The sequence below is a fragment of the Vidua macroura genome, chromosome 1 (genome assembly GCF_024509145.1).
Source record: "Vidua macroura isolate BioBank_ID:100142 chromosome 1, ASM2450914v1, whole genome shotgun sequence".
In the NCBI taxonomy this organism is placed as follows: domain Eukaryota; kingdom Metazoa; phylum Chordata; class Aves; order Passeriformes; family Viduidae; genus Vidua; species Vidua macroura.
In genome coordinates, this window is record NC_071571.1 from 116,269,343 (window position 1) to 116,286,880 (window position 17,538).

The 17,538-nt window shown below is 38.9% G+C and overlaps 1 long non-coding RNA gene across 3 annotated transcripts; it reads left to right on the plus strand.

Moving 5' to 3' along the window:
• The first annotated feature begins 2,707 nt into the window (after nucleotides 1–2,707).
• LOC128818844 (uncharacterized) lies at nucleotides 2,708–9,474 on the plus strand. 3 transcript variants are annotated; one of them, XR_008440576.1, is made up of 5 exons: nucleotides 2,708–2,843; nucleotides 3,953–4,039; nucleotides 5,393–5,471; nucleotides 9,108–9,185; nucleotides 9,325–9,474. It is a non-coding gene; the product is annotated as an uncharacterized LOC128818844 (long non-coding RNA). The 3 variants fall into 3 exon arrangements; XR_008440573.1 differs by lacking the exon at nucleotides 2,708–2,843 and adding an exon at nucleotides 3,504–3,558; XR_008440575.1 differs by lacking the exon at nucleotides 2,708–2,843 and adding an exon at nucleotides 3,587–3,680.
• Nucleotides 9,475–17,538: the final 8,064 nt, after the last annotated feature.

Here is a 17,538-nt window from a genome sequence, read left to right on the forward strand (position 1 = left end):
GCCACCTTTATGACATCTCTTTATTCCTAAACTTCCTCAACTGGGACACCAATTATGAAAAGGGGATTGTTCAGGCAGATCCAAGGTAAACAAGGTATCACAGATGTTCAACACTTTCCTAAAGCAGGTAATTTATGTTGGTACTTTTATTCAAGGAGGTGAACTTTAGGAATTAAAAAAAAAATCTGGGTAAAAAAAAATCTGGGTCATGAATGATCACTTGAATAAGTGATACAGACAAGAGAGCAAATCAAGCCCTTCTGCTTACAGAAGAGCATTTAGGGGGTGTTTTGAGTGACAGCAGATATCTTCCATACTTAATGATGAACAGTCAAGGTGTTTTGAGTTGCAAGAAGTTCTCAGGAACATGTTTCTGGAAAAGTATTGCAGGTACTGTAGGAGAGATGTAGAGTTCAAGCACCTTTTAGTCTTTTCTAATGCAAGTAGATGAGCTAACTGATTCAAAACATTGGCCTTGATCTCTTTGCTTCTCCTGGCTTTAAAAAGAGCATGGTAATGCCCAGTTTCTCTGTACAGGTGAGCCAAATGCTAACTCACTCTGTATTACTTTCTGATGCTAGTGTAGGCTGCTGTTAAGACACAAAATTAGTCTAGACAATTATTTATTTTAAAAAGTATACCTTTGTGTTTCTGTCAATGTGTAGTATAGTATCACTGTTAATGTTTGACCCAAGCAAATTCAGTAAAGGAGTTCTTAACAGCTCTGGATTTTTTTCTCAGAAATAACATATTGACAAAAGTTATGTGTGCCAGGAGACTTTCAGTGGTGGTCTGAACACTGGTATAACCTGCATGTTAGGTATTTTTAGGTATGGTGTAAACTCTGCCCCACTCACCTAACCCCTCAGATAGGGAAACTACAAGTATACAGGATACAGCATGGGCATGCACCCTTAAAATAGTACTTTATGATGAACCAAAGCCATACACATTATTTATGACATTTGTGAAACCAGCTGATGGAAATGTCTAATGAAATATATAAGGTCAAAAGGTGTCATGAGAAGCTTCCTTGATGCCCAGAAAAATGAAAATGTACTTTTCATGTTACATTCATGAATTATTTACGATAATAAATCATAATGAATTAGTTGGTAAAACAAACAAAAGTTTCTGATAGTGTGCTACCAAAGTACAGCACAAATCTACTATCATTACACAGATAGGGAGTGCCAAGGCCTTCCCTGGGAACATTTCTTTGATCAGAGGCCACTCTTTTACACTGAAGACCACTCGACAGTATATTAATAAATACTATACCAACAAAATGATCTTTTTTTAATCAAGTTTTCTGTCTATATGTTAATTTAGTATATGTTTTATCTTCTGTTTAAAGTTGTTTTCCAAAATTTATAGATGGTAATATTTTATTGTGTTCTGACTTAGAGCAGATCTTCATATCTTTGGTACTGAGTGCATTAAAATACATGTTCCTGGGAGAAACAAATGGAGCTATGTGGATCATTCATATCTGACTTTATTTGCTCTTCCACTTTTTCTGTTCTTACCCCCACCCTTGAGTCTATCTCATACAATCACAGAATCATTCAGGTTGGAAAGGATCTTTAAGATCACTTAACCCAGCAGTTAAACTAGGATTGCCAAGGTCACCACTCAACCATGTCCCTAAGCACCACGTATACATGATTTTTGAATACCTCCGGGGATAATGACTCAGCCACTTCCCTGGGCAGACTGTTCCAATGCTTGACCACCCTTTCAGTGAAGAATTTTATCCTAATATCCAATCTAAACCTTCCCTGGCAGAGCTACAGACCTGGGAGAAGAAACCAATCCCCACTTCAGTGCAACCTCCTTTCAGGTAGTTGCAGAGAGCAGTAAGATCCTACCTGATCCGAGTCTCCTTTTCTCCAGATAAAACAACCCCAGCTCACCCAGCCACTCCTCATATGACTTGCACTCCAGACCCCTCATCCACTTCACTGCTTTTCTTTGGATGCATTCACTGTGTCTGTGAGCTGTTTGTAGGCTGCCATCTAAAAGGCAGGTAGCACAACAGCCAGACTTCACTCTTGCCTTGAACTTAGTATCACAGAGTATCACCTGGGATTTACATCCTGCTGAATGACTCAGGGGCAGGTGTGCTCAGCTCCAGGACAGAGGCACTGCTGTGCAGCTTCTCCTGGTTTATAAACATCCCCTTTCCCTTGCCTTCAACTGGAGCTCAGACACTCGTTTGATTCTGTGTCATCCTACACTGTCTCCCCACTGGGCAGCTTTCCTCAGATGAAAGACTCATTACATCAATGCTTTCTTGTCCCTTGCTTCTGCAGTCTCTGTCTGATCTCAGAAAAAGTGTTCATCCTGTCCACTGCCTGACTGTGAGGGCAGGTCACTCAGGGTCTCCTTTTAAACAACAGCAGGTCCTGCCCTGCTGAACTTCTCATCAACAACATGAACAGCTGCAGCAAGGAAAATGGAAAAAAAAAAAAAACCAACTTCTTATAGCCCAGAAGCACACAAGGAGAGCACAGGTGTAGCTCACACCAGGCCATTTGGTTCAGAGTCACTTGGGAAGGGGGGATATTTTTGAAACACTTGCACAGGACCACCAACGTCCTTTATAAGCAATTATGAAGACAAATGACCTCACATTTGTTCCCATTCAGTGTCCTGTGGCTTCTAGATGAAGAGATGTGGATGAACAGTTGGAGCGAGCCTGTGCTGCAGCCAACATCAACGTTTCCAAATAGCTCAATGGGCAAGTGGCAGCTTGAGTGCAAATCAGAACAGCCTGAGGGCAGCCCTAATTTACAGCAATGTAACCAAGCAATGGAAAGAGAAATCCAAGGAAAATGCTGGTAATAATCCCCAGGACTAAAAGATTTAGGTCAAATTCCAAACTACTTAACTAGGCAGAATCTAGTTCATTTTGGTTGCTGTGGCAGGCCTCTACCTCCTTCTGAATATCTTACTCATTTTTAGTAAACTAGGATAAATGACATAAGATGCAAAATTAAAACAGACACCTGTGAAGGATCCTTGAAAGATATGAAGGATGAATCATGTTGGAGTGGATTCTGAAAACTAAGATGGATGATGGGAGAAAAATTAAGATGGAAGATGGGGAAGGATGCTTGCTTTCTGACTTGAATATCTTGTGTAAGAGGAAAAATTGAAAATCCAGAAGTAAGAGGAAGTAAGGTAGAATGGAGCCTTGAAATAACATCTTTCAGAGCGGGTATGAATCGGTATGAATAATGCATCACTAATTACAAGGATGTAAGTGCAGCCATGCATCCAGTCTAAGGCATGTCAATTGGAATTTAAAGGGAAATGAGAAATGTGATAATACGTCTATTTCTATCAGAAACCACGTCTATTGCTGCTGTTTTCAGGGAGAGCTTTCTTTCACAGAGATCAGTTCCTTCTCTTTATGTGGCAGTGAAGCCATAAACGCCTGTGGACTGGTAATCTGTTTCCATGGAAATGAATGGGATGTCACAAATGTAGCGCTATGACTCCATTTCAAGATAGAGTACAAGGAGAAGATAGACAGCAAAGGAGGAATATCAGGTTATTTCAGGCTCTTATGACTGCCCACTTTAAACCTCCTTTGTTTCAGCAGACAATGGAGAGGAGGTGGAGGGTTAAACTGGACTGAGTCAGCCTTGAGGTTGCTTGGGTGGGAGATGAAGGTTGTGATTATGATTATTCCTTGTTGGAAGGCTATTGTGAAAGAAAAGCAATTGGTTTGTTATTATTTGTGTCTTAGCTACATGTTTTCAATTTGTTGCAAGAGTTACATCCTTGTGTACTAGAATAAAATAAATTGTATTCTTTTTATTCTTATTTATAAGAATAAAATAAGAATAAAATAACTAATTTTGATGAGAAAGTGAAGAAACTAAAAGTAAGAAAGATTTCTTTGTTAGACACTAAAATATTTTTATTTCTTTGTATATACCAGTTTTGCAGATACAAATCATGAAGTGAAAGATCATCCCTTTTCACTCTATTAACTAGCACAAATGTCTGAGCCTTCCTTAGAAAAGCAGTAAGTACTTTACCAGCAAGCCCAATTTCTTACAGGTCATTGTTCAGTTGCACCTTTTCTGCTTTCTTATTAGACTCTCTTTTACCAGGCACTTACATTTGAAGCCTAGATGAGATTCTCAAATCTCTTTCTACTTCAGTGTCCTGTTAATCTGTTGTGTTTACACAGCACATTGGACCATGTTTGCCCTGGCCATTTTTCTTTGGAAAGTTAGAAGTAAGGGGCAGTCAATAACTAAAAAGCTTTTTTAAAACAGAAGGATATTTATTTTGGGAAAAAAACTCCCTTTTAAAGTCTGCCAGATTTTTTTTTTTTAACTTTATTTTTTAGATCTTTGGATCCCCAGGCATTTTCCTGTCCTGGCATTGTCTTTTAACAACTGTTAAGTGTTTGTGGAGAAGTGGCTTACCTCAGTCAATTCTTTTCTTTCTGCTTGTTTTTTTTTGGTTTTTTTTTGTTTTTTTTTTGTTTTTTTTTGTTTTTTTTTGTTTTTTTTTTGTTTTCACACATTCAGGTAAACTAAGCCACTGCAGTCTCACAGTGAGCAAGGCGAGAACTAGGTCAACACACTTTGTTTGTAAACCCTTACAGAACACTTCTAATTTTGTCACAGACATGGGAAAGGCTTGACATTTACATTCTTCCTCTGTAATTTGTTAAAAGACCAGCTGGAATATTAGAGTGTGACATTAAAATATAAGTTTGTTGAATGTTGTCCTGTTCCAGGTAGTCAGGGCAACAGAGCAAGGCAAGGAGCTTACCTGCCCAGCCACAGCCCTGTTTCAGTAGATAAGAATAAAACTGTGATCTCTTCCTTGATGACTTTGCCCCCCTCAGATCTTTGAGAATAACCAGATCTTTCAAAAAATCTGGCAATTGAGTAACTTGTGCATTGGCAAGGAGAAGCAGCTCTTGATAAGCCTTTTTTCAGTTCTGTGATTGAAAAAAAGCCATGGAGTTGATCAGATGTTCTGCTTTGCCAGTGTTACTGCACTGTGCAAATGTTTTGAAGTACAAATCAGTTGGGCATCAGATGTCAAGTTCTAGAAGTGCCATTGTTTACCTGAACTGAAATCTAGTTACTCTCTGATGCATTCAAGCTTCTTGATGAGAGTTATGTTTCAGAGGGACATTTTGACTGTGTGTTGTTGAAGGAGAACTTAGAACATTAATTATCTTCATTGAAAAGACATTATAATGCTATCAATCACTATATGTAAATGAATAATAGGGAAGATATTTCCCTTTTTTCCTGTGGTTGCCTGGATCATGAGTTTGCTCAACCCAGTAACAATTATTTGCATCATAATTGTCTCAAGAGTAAGTTTTTCTGCCTATGTATAAATATTTCAGATGTATGCAGGATGCTAACGAAAAGAAACAATGAAGCGAATAGATCATCTGGATAGAAATAGATGTTTCAGACTCCAAGGTAATTATTTATACTGCTGGTGAGCCATGTATTATTCACAAATAAGAAAGCAACTGAAAAGACCACAAGCATTACTGAGGAGATTCTAGAACTTCATGAAAACATTTTAAGAGACCCTTGAGGAGTAATTTGAGATAGAAGATTGAATTTCAGAGTATTATTCCCACACAGTCCTTCTGCCAGGCAAATGCTATATACACAATCCCAGCATGTCAGTATAGATGAGGCGCTGCCCTTCCCTTCTGGCACCCTGAGAGTTTGAAGCTCTTAGGTCTCTAAAAGCCTGTATCACCTGTAAGAGCAATTAGAAGGGATGTGGAGTGATGGATGGAGACCATTAGAAATGAGCACATCTGTATTACTCCCCAAACATCCATTTGGTCAACAAATTAAAACCAAAAGCATGGCACTGGCCAAGACATCTATTTTCTATGTGTTCATCTCACAAAGCAGCACCTCAGGCTTCCTGGTCACTGACTCCTACTTTTGTCATTTGTTTTTATTTACTGAATCACCAATTTGTTTGCAGGCCCCATTTTCCTTCCCCTTCAGTTACTTTGTTACTTTTTGACAGAGGGAAATGTCTGCTGTCACACTACATTTGCAATTGAAACCCCTGGTTTGAAAACTGATGAGCTGCTTTTCTTGCATAATTTCCCTCCTATGATCTGTGCTGTAAATAGAAGGAAAAAAAATAGCAATCTCTGTCCCATGGTCATGGGAGTAATTATTTTTCTTTATTTTTGCAGATAAACAGTGGGAAATCTTTTAGCATGTAATCATTTAAACTGACATCAATTTAAATGTGACAGCATTGCTATGTTTTGTTTAACTGCCAACTCCAATTAAACATTGTGCATCTTTTATTACTTGGATTTCTGGGGTTGCAACAATGTATGGAATCTGTCCAGGTTTAGAGAGAACTCTATATTATAAGATTATTATGAATCATCTTGCCCTGTCTGGGATCAATTCTAAATTTGAGTCCACCCCATAGTGAATTTTAATGCTGACATTAGTCTTAGAACATTCTGATTGCAATTTGCTCCCTAATCAGTTCTTTCTTTTCAGTTTTTAATTCTCCTCAATCTGTGAAAGCATCTCACATCCCTTGATTTAGTGCTTAGCTTGATGTAATGCTTTTTACAGCCTATGCCTATCTTATCCAATTCTCCAGCTATCATTTCCATAAACTCAGCTGTTGGGGTAGGTGGCAACTGAAACTTGTGCTGGTGTAAAAAGGGCTTAATCACTTGCCAAAGAACCACAAAAACAGAATAAAATGTGAAAGAACTTACTAACAATTCATTGTTATGTAAATATGCCAAAACAACAACTTCCTAAGAGTGAAGACAAAAAAATAAAAAAAGTCCAGATCAGTTTTTGTTCTTTTACATTACTTAGAAAAATGACAATATCCTTAGGAATCACTTATTTGGTAAATTATTCTACAGACTTTCCCTGATGTCTCTACTTGATGCAGTGATGACCCAGATGCTTTCATGTGTGCAAACTGTCATTTTTCCACTGAAAATAAAGGTAGATTACTGGGCAACAGGACAAGTTTGAATAGGCCATCCATTATCTGATTGAAAAAATGGTTATATTACCCACCCATTACACAGGATACAATTAAAAAAAAAATTAATGGACATTGAGAAAGAGAAGAAGTGCATAATCTGAAAGTCCTCATGTTGGGCACATGACTTGCATGCAAAAATTAGGTTATTCTCTATTGGTGACCTTCCAATGCAGTGGAAAGAGAGAGGGTTCATAGAGTGAGTCAGAGTAAACTTGTGACTTTGAAGATTTGAATCCCTTTTAGGAGGAACCAGAAATAGACATATTGACCAAATTAGGTGCCAAATATTCATACTCCCCAGTGAGATTTAAATTGTGTTTGTGGAGCCTAGTCTGTATTCATTTGGCATCAACCTTCTTCAGCACTGAAAGATACAAATCTCTTCACAAGCTTAAAAAGACAACTTCTTGGCTTTTTTATTTAAATAATCCTACAAAACTGTCAGATCAACTCTCCTGGAAACTCTGCATTAATAAGATTTGAGATGCCAAAGAATCTCAGATCTCTCTGAGTTATTTATTCAAACCTTAAACAAAGAAACAATAGTCAACAGCTAGAAGATTGCAAAACAGTTTTTTCCACATATACAACCACATATGCAAAATCCTGATTGCCTGCAGATTTCAATCATTATACATTTCCTTCCTTCCTTCCTTCCTTCCTTCCTTCCTTCCTTCCTTCCTTCCTTCCTTCCTTCCTTCCTTCCTTCCTTCCTTCCTTCCTTCCTTCCTGCCTGCCTGCCTGCCTTCCTTGCCTGCCTTCCTTGCCTGCCTTCCTGCCTGCCTTCCTGCCTTCCTGCCTGCCTTCCATTCTCAGGGCATTGAACAATTGCCTTTCCCTACCTTGTGCAATGAAGAATCTCTGTTAAGCAGATATCTTCTACACTACAATGGAAAAAAAAAATCAGATAACTCTTTGTTTTTCTAGGTCTGACTCCATGTTAATAAATTACCTTTAATTTGTATTCTGGGTGAAAAGCTCAGCAGCTCTATCTGCTCCGTGATTTAGAAACCTGATCCAAAGGTAGCCAGGGTGACTGTTGTTGTTGCTCATGATTAAGTAGCTGCTTTTAGATATTAATCTCACTTTGACTTGAATGTGTTAGAGTCAGACTGCAATGACAGCAGGATATCTTCCAGGGGAACTGCAGAGTTTTTATTTATTGATCTAGAAGCAGAAACAATCTAGCAGGTCATTTTCTGCTAGTGCTACTTTCTTTCTCAGAGATAGTGGTGACAGACAGGAGACAATCTCTTTGCAAGATCATTTTCCCTGATTATTGGTGGCTCCTTTGCTGGCATCACTTGCATTACCTCCCTTGTACTTTTGACTTCTTGTAAGAAAGATGCCACTGGATTCCTCTTTAAAAACTGAAAGCGTGAAGAAGAAAGGCAAGAATAATTTCAACCCTTCTGGGGTTGGTAGGTTAAATAGGGGAAATAGGCCAGAAAGCACATTTTGTGATGCAATAGTCATACTCCTATTGCTGTTCAATCTGTGCTTGGCCAAGAGCTTTTAGATACTGAAAGGAAACTGTAGGGGTCCTACTGGTTATTTTGAGGCAGTTCCTATGTTTGCGTATCTCCTTCCTCATACTCTTAGCAGGAGGAGACTAGTGGCATTTATGTGAACATTCATGACTGCAGTAAAGGCTGTTGGGGGTTAGGACAATGTGACAGGAGACCAAGGAGCAACTAGAAATGTTGCTTTAGCTGAAGCTGAAGGCATTGAAATCAACACAACCAAAGGGGGACACATAGTTGTGCAAATCTAGTTCCAGAATCTTGAGGTGTTCAGTTATTTCTTTAGACATCATTATTCTCAAAAGATTAGAAAAATACTGTAAATGCTGCCAATTCCAAACACCTATAAGCATGAGGCAAATTCTTTGCAACTCTTTTTTTACTTGCTTTCCAGTTTTAAAACTTCAACAATTCAAGCAGCGTTGAGCTTTGAATTTATCTTTAGAAGACCAGACTAGAAATATTTGGTTTTCAAAGAAAGATGAAGGCCTCTTGAATACATGGTTGAATAATCTGGGATTTGATTGGCAGGACTTGCTGTGGAAAACCTGGCTGTGAACCCATGGTGGTTGGCCACAGGAGGTCACAGGAAGAAGCCAGCTCAGCTGTGTAAGTTGTGCTCCCCTTTCCCTTCTGCAAAAAGTGAACATCATTGTCAAGGGCAGCTCTGAAGATTCATCCCCTGGTCTAACAGCATGTATGGTAAATGCTTATATAAGATTTAGGTATAGTTTCTTGCTTTTTGCAGTGGTTGCATTCTATGATGTTCCTTGTGATACAGAAAGAGTATTTGTCCTGGATGCACACATTGGAAAGTAACTTCTAAGTTTGGATAGCAAACTAGACTAATCCAAACAATTGTTCACCCAAAATTTGTTTTCATCAAAGTGTTAACAAATAAAAAGATGCAAAATAAACAAAAAGAAAAAAAAATCAGTCTACTGTATTATTATTGGAAAGCCTATAAGATCATGGATATCCAACATGAACTGGAGTTCCAATGCACATTGAAACAGATGTTCTTTAACGCACTTAGCATGGCATAAACTATTGGAGCTAAACAGGAATATTTTCATCACCTTTGCTGACTAAGTACATTCTGGTTTAGTGTGACCAAGTACATTTTGGTTTAGTGTGCATCTCCTCCAATGTGTTGGAGTAAATTAAAAATGATGCTTTCTGCAGCACAAATAACTTATTGTTTGTGATATGTCTTCTTTATATTCTCGGTATTTGCTTTGCATAAACATCTGCCACAGCTCAGCAACCATGAAACACAGAAGATATGGATTTGCTGAAGACATTTATGGCTATATGATGCTGATGAGCTTTTAAATCACATAATAAGAGTCATACAAGAAGCAAGAAACTGGAGCAAAAAAGAAAGAATCTTTGAACAAAAATTACATATTTTTCATTTTACCAGCTTTATCAAATAGAACAATATAAATATATAGGGTCAAATCCTTTAAGAAATAGAGCTGCCCAGAACTAATATACAAGCCACAGTCATTCCAAACAGGCAAAGAGCCTGTCTCACTGGAGCTAAAGTTTTTGCAAACTGATGTCAACTCAGCAGATAATTATAGCCAAATTGTTTTAGAAGTCAAAGGGTTATGAGCTTTATTAGTAAGTGCTGTTATTGGAATACTGCTCAAATATAATTTTTAAACCCAAAGCAAAAAAAAAGTTGCAAATGTCCAAATGTTTCAGTACATGAGTAATTAGAAAAGATGCCCAGAATTCATGCAGCTCTATAAGCAAGATAAATAAACATGCATAAAGATCATTAATAAATTTTGGAAAAAAATAAACCAAAAACCCATGAGCTTGATATCCTGTACTGCCACTTGGCCATGATGAAAAACATGTCCTGAACATTCAGTTTTGATAGAAGAGAAGGAAATTGCTCTCATCTTTCTATACCTAAGACTATGAATCTGTGACTTCATTGTCATACTCACTCCTTTTGCCCTCTGTACTCTCCTGAGAAAAAGCAGCTAGATAGAGCAAAGGCAAGAAGCAGTGATCATGAGGCACATGGGATGTAAGAGCAATTTCATGTGCTGCTCCTGGAGTTTAAGCTGTTTGTTATGCATCTCATTGACCAGCATAGAAGTTCTGTCCATAACCACTGTCTTGTCCTTGGGGAGAGCTCCTGAACATCTGAGATATTCCAGGGGCAAAGAAACCTCATCACACCATGCTAAAATTTGTTAGGAATAACTTGATCAAACAAGGTTAGTATGGGCCTGCCTCTACTATCTATGAAGTTAAAGCCCTATTGACATCAAGGGAAAGAGGATCAAATGTTTTATATTCTCTACGGAACGAAGAGCTCCCAACAAAGAGTTTGTGGTGCTGTAGCTAACCAGCAGGAAATTTGCATTTTGTCATAGTTGCCTGGGGGTTCAAGATTCTGCCTTTATCATGTTTAATTTAGCACTTGCAAAAGCAAAACAGATAAAGCTGTGTAGTACCTCTGCAAAAATAAATAACGTTTTCAGTGCCAAGCCTTGAGCTCACTTAATAATATTTCTTCAGAAATGGAGATGGTTATCAACAACAACAGTGTTTATCAGCTCACGGAATTATAACAATCATGCAGCGGTGTGAGCTCTATTGTGCTCTGCAGTTTCCCTTAGGCCTGTAGGACTAACTTTTTCTCAGCTTGGGACCCTGGAGTGAGGAAAATTACTGTTCTGATGGATAGCCTATTATTTTTGCAAATGCCAGTACAGAGCCTGCACTGTCTCCGAAGTCCAAAGTCTGCCTGCAAGGCAAATGTCACTCTGGAGCTTTAGAGGATGTGCAGCAAACACTCATTCCAGACTGAATGGACCCTATATTGTGATCAACTGAAATAAAGCTTTGGTGAATCTAAAATGCATTTTGTTGGGGCAGGGAAAGCAGGTGCGAATTCTATTCTACTTGTTTATAATGATCATAATTTATCTTCAGTTACAATGGCATCTTAGAGATTTTCTTCATCAGCATTAAGAACACAATAGAACTGTTGGCTGTTATTTTTATTAGCAAGACCAGACTGTGTGTGAGATGGAGTGCCAAATACTGTCAGACACATTAGACAAAGGCAGTGTTATTGTACTACCACTTCAAAGTATCCTTTGGAGAACTCAGGCATGAACTGATTATGGAAAACTAGAACTGAATCAGGAACTGATTTGAAGTCTGCCATAATCCAAGCCAATATATCAAACGAGACCAAGTTGTGCTATCAGAGCTTCTGTGGCAAATGTGCTGGTATGTCAGGTGGAAACAAGACAAAGAAAATGCATGAAAACATTTTATTTAATCACATTGATAACAAAATCTGTTATCTGACCATTATTAAACTAGGGGGGCTTGTTTTGGTTTGTTTGTTTTGGGGTGGTTTTCTTATTTGTTTTGTTGTTTTTTTTTTTTTAATTTTGGATTATGTCATTTTAATTTGTGTATTTCAAAACAGCTTTTGTTCAAAACATAAGATTAATCTTTAAGCTGTACACCATTGGGTATTATATACCCCACTCAATATCCTTGTGTGCCCACTCTCCCTTGCCTACATTCAGTTTCCAGGTGCTTCCCTTTTCTCTTGTGTGGCATTATGCTTCTTAAACCTCCTTTTGTGATCAAGTTGAGAAAAGATTCCTGAGAAACAAAAATCCATAATATGCACTTTCTAATGTGCCAATTGTGCTCTTGTAGATACAGGAGGAGCATCCTTGGACAGTAATGTAAGGGCAAAATATTGCCCAAAATGTCAACGGTTTGACACTGTTTCTTTTTTGTCATTTATCTTGGTACAAGACAAATGATTTGTTTTTCAATGTATAAATTTTCAGTTCACTCCAGGTAAAAACCTGTAGGTTTCTGTTAAAAACATCACACTTTAAAATTATTACCAAAGTCATGCACCACCTCATTGGAATCTATTCACAATTTCTTCATTTGTGAGAACTGCCAACGTCCTCAGTCCTTCACACAGCACACTCTGTTCTTGGCCATAGGGTTTCATTCCACAGCATCCCGCAACTGCAATCCCCACAGTGTAGGGAATCACACTTCTGCTGCTTCCAATTCAAATAAAGGCAAAATCCAGCAGACAGCTGGATGAAAAGAAAAATCTCATTTTTAAAGAACTTGAGAATCTTGTGTTTAAAAATTCAGCTTGCTCTTCCTCCTTGCTGTGATTATACAGTACTCAACAAACAATTTTCCTGAATATTCTGGCATTCCTTATGAAACCCATGAAGCAGGTACTGGCAGACAGAGATCCTGGCACCCACATAGTGGGGTTAGATGATCAGAGTGAACAGAAGTTTGGTTTCTTCTTTTTCCTGTAGAGTGCATCTCCAACCTTCATCCAGGCCCCTTTACCCAGGCCCCTGTCCCATCATGGGTTTGGAATAATTGTCTTTTATATTGCTGCAGGAACACAGCACATGGAGACTGAGGAAATCTTTGAAGTGCTCTCCTGCACAATAAACAAGTCTTAAAAAATAGGAGGAAAACTCGATACAGTTTATGGGTTGTTTGGATGGTGTTTTCCCAGCAGAAGTGCAGAGAAGACTAGACCATGACAACCCTCAGACAACTTAAAGTATGTATGGCCTGTGTCTCTCTTTTACAGCCTGCCTAAAGGAATCAGTTCTTCTAAAGAAAATCCCACCATTTTCCCTTATCTATAGGGTTTCCACCTCCACTTACAGACTTTTATCATCTGCAGATTGAAAGAGTAAGTTAATGCAGTGAAACCAATGGTTATGGAAATGACACCCTTGAGAGCAGGAAGAATGGTTGAAGTGCTGTCCATGGGCAAGGCAGAGCTGGGATCCAGTGCCTAACAGCTCGGAATTTTTTTCAGGATACATCGCAAAATGGTAAGTGTTGACTTTGACATCTCCCTTGTAAATCCTTCACTATGAAAGCAACAATGATAGAAATTACTTACAAGACAAAATATGATGTTGCAGGGTGGAAAATTTCTCATCTGTATGAACTATCATTTCTACAAGTAGTACCATTCTCATCTGTCACATTACTCTTCAGCTTTGGGGAAAAAAAATGTTCTACAGATTGGTCTTTACTAAACAATTTTGGTTCCAGTGAAGAAAAGGCTGGAAAAGATGTGCTTGACTTCCCTGGAAAACGAGCCTTGTATTTTTCGTAGCATTCCACTCATTCATTGAACCACCACTCTCTCTGCACTTCAGCTCCAATGAGCTGCAGGGCTATAATTCCCTTCACAGAACCACAGAAGGGTTCAGGCTGGATGGGACCTCTGGAAGCCATCTGCTCCAATCTCTCTGATCAAGCAGGGGCACCTACAGGCAGTTCCCAGGACCATGTTCATACAGGTTTCAACTATCTCCAAGGGTGGAGGTTCCACAGTCTCTCCGGACAACTTATGCCAGTGCTCAGTCACACTCGGAGTGAAAAAGCATTTCCTGACATTCAGAGAGACTCTCCTGAACTTCCATTTGTGCCCATCACCTCTGGTCCCGTACTGGGCACCACTGAGAAGAGTCTGGCTCCATCCTCCTTTCACCCCTTTGTCAGGTATTTACAAACACTGATGAGATCCCCTGAGCTATCTCTTCTCGAGACTGAACGCTCCCAAGTCTCTCAGCCTTTCCTCACAGGGGAGATGTTCCAATCCCTTAAACACCTTTGCAGCCCTTCACTGGATTCTCTCCAGTGTATATCTCTTGTACTGGGGTGCCTAGAGCTGAACACACTTCCATCTGTACACCAAATAAAATATTATTACCTAATAATTAGAAATTTGAATTTTTCCTGTTATCTTTACTGTTTTATTATTATATCTGTACATGTTTTATACTCTCTGATTTATGGTCATATTTCATGGCATTTTCTTGTCAGGAAGAGTGAGGAATGCAGCCATTAACTGCTCTTTTTTTAGTGATTATTATGCGAAAAAATGTAGATATCTTATCTTCTGAGAGGCTGAATCTGTATACAGGCCAGATTGAATCTGGGTTACTTGTATCCTTGTCAACTTAAGTGAATATCTTAACTTCTATTAAACCCTACAGCCTCTTACTTTGTCACAGTTCTATGTTGTGTTTGCATCTAGAACACCATAGGAAACACCCACTGAATTATGTATCTCTAAGGCTTTCTGGGTCAAATATGAGAAACGAAAGATGCAGAAAAACAGCATACACTGAAGAAATATCATAATTGCATAGAAGTTCCTTAATTTTGTCGAGTTCACTAAATCTTTGAAAATGCTTTCTTTTCTATTATTTTTTAAAAGCAGAAATATTTAATCTCATTTTTTTCTGCAGAAGCAATTGTTTTCAATGCTGTTTGTTCCACAACATGGTGGAATCTACCCCAGGTTATAACCAAGATTTATGCTGGATAATGGTTGAATAAGGAGTTCTTGAAAACACAGTTCTTCTCTGTTTTAGCTGACCGTGATTCCCACCTTGTACTCCTTCTCTCATAGAGAGCTCCTATGCACAGATCCTCCCCATGGCTCCCAATAAAGAGAACATGGGACATGGCACTTAATTTCCTTCTCTTGCTCCCATTGAGGTCTTGGCACACCCACCTTGGAGAACTAGAACCTGTTGAGTCAAACAGAGAGTCTGAGGGGAAAGCAGGAGCTCCTTTTGGCTCTTGTAGGCCTATTGGCATTATACATATGGGAGACAATGAAATTTCAGTGCTTTTTTTCCCCCCAAGGACCACCCACAACTACAGCAACATATAAAGAGAGCGACATAGGAAGTCCTTGCTATCTGTCCCCTTTTGAAGCTTTTCATAATGAGGAGCCTGTACTTCTGCAGATCTTCATGGTAAATGTTAAAGACCCACCCAGGGTCTTCTTATGCCTGATGCAGAGTAGAAGGCATTGTCCTCAAGGCATTCTTCTGTTACACACTATCATTTGGGACATAGCTCATTTCCTATGGAAGCAGTCCCCGTTTTTCCATAGGAAGGGCAGAAAATGAAATCAGTAACTTTTCTGCAGACATGAATCCCTTAAAGCCCACCCCAAGGGACCAGATCATTTGGGGCCACATCATTAAATAAACACAATGGAGTAAAACCAACAGTTTATTATGTTATCCATTAACAAATGTTTATTATCTTGTTTTCCACTGATGGTAGAATGTTAGAAAAGCTTTCAAGGCAGTAATTGGAAAATAATCTGTAAGGGGAAGAACCAGAAAGAAAACAAAAGTAAGACAATTGTGTAAATATTTTATTCTCAGAATAATTGTGTACTTTACTCAGGCGCAAACTGAGCCCTGGTTGGTCTCTGGGAAGCAGCTCTCCTTTTCATCCCTGCTCCCATGCTTGCTGCAGTGGTGCTGGCCCAAGATCATTGCATGTGGCATCCTTGTAGTCCTAATGCCTTTGCCCTGCTCTCCCGAGGCTCTGCTGAGCTGCTACAACCTCTTTGATGTTGGCAGCCCAGAAAGCATGAAGACTCTTACTGAGCAAGGAAAATAGAGGGTGAATAACCCTCAAATAGCAGAGATGAAAGGAACAACCAGAAAAGGGGTAAAAGAGGGCAAGTAAGGACAAGAATGAAAGGGAAAAAAGGAAAAATTCATTGGTGTTCCTTGCCAGCAGAAGGGAAAAAAACCAGTTACCAGAGATGAGATTTTGGCTGTGTATCCTGGTGATTTTAGAACCTTTTGTTCAGTTAATTGGCAAAGTAAATCCAGGAACAAAAAGATTGAAAATCTTTTTCTTAGAAGGGTCACTTCTCACAGAAAAAAAAAAATAAATAATTGCAAGCCAAAACTTGCAAAACAATTAGCATTTTTTCAGGTTGCAGCCAGCCTTTAACTCTTTACAAAGCATGGGTATGTAAATAGGGAACATTACAATCTCCATCTTGATAGCTTAGACTAAGAACTGAAAGTCTGTCCTTTTTAATATGAAGAAATTATCTATTTTCCTGAAGACTGTTACTTCTTTAGTCAAAAAAAACCCGAACCCCACTGCTCCAGTAATGGACCATCATCTAATTCTACTCTGCAACCTTACCTCTTGTTCTGCTTCTCTTTTTGCTGGATTACAACAGTAGCACAGTTCTCGGGTTATTTGAGCAACCTTAGGAACAGAAATTATGACAGTCCAGGGAATTTCTCAGCAAAACAGCAGTAATTCTGGGATTAGGTCACTTTTATAAGAGATACATGCTCACTTCTCTTAAAGATGAGAGAGAATTTAAATTGGTTTCTTTGCACCCTGGGTCAGCAAAAGGTAAAATCAGCTCAGTCTTAATAACTACAAAGATAGTTTGTTCCCTAATCCAATCTTTTCCTAACTAGAGCTACATGAGGAAGCAGAGGGTCTGTTCACAAACACAGAATTTTTCACTTGAAAACTTAATCTGGAATCAATCACATCATTTACCCACATACCCACAATACTAATTAATGCTTCTCTAAACATCTTCTCTTAGTTCATGTTTGTGACATTAATTAAATAAGCCCATACAGAGTTCATTTACTAATCTGAAGTCCTTTGCAAATTCTAGTAAACTGCATTTGGATGTGCAAACTTTCCCCAAGTGACCAAGAAATGTAGAAATGACAAAAGACAATTGTTTGAATAAAGACTGCAGTATATCACCATCAAGATCAGAGCAGAACAGTTGGTTTCAGCACCCCCCTCATCTCATCTGCCTTGTTCATCCCTCACTTTCCTCATGTGGATCTGGAGATCTGGACCTGGAGAGCAGCTGTGAAGGTTGTTATCTGCTCTCCCTTCTCCAGGCAGCAATTCTGCAGCCCCTACCAGCCGGTACTAGGCAAGAGCTGCCTGAGTGTTTATCTGGACCTGAGAACCTCTGGACTAAAATTATTGCCATATGCTGGAAGAGCCCTCCCTGGAAGGTCAGAGAAAGGCCTGAGCTGTGTTTGAAGCACTTGAAACATCACAAATGATATCTGAGACCAGTTTCATGGGG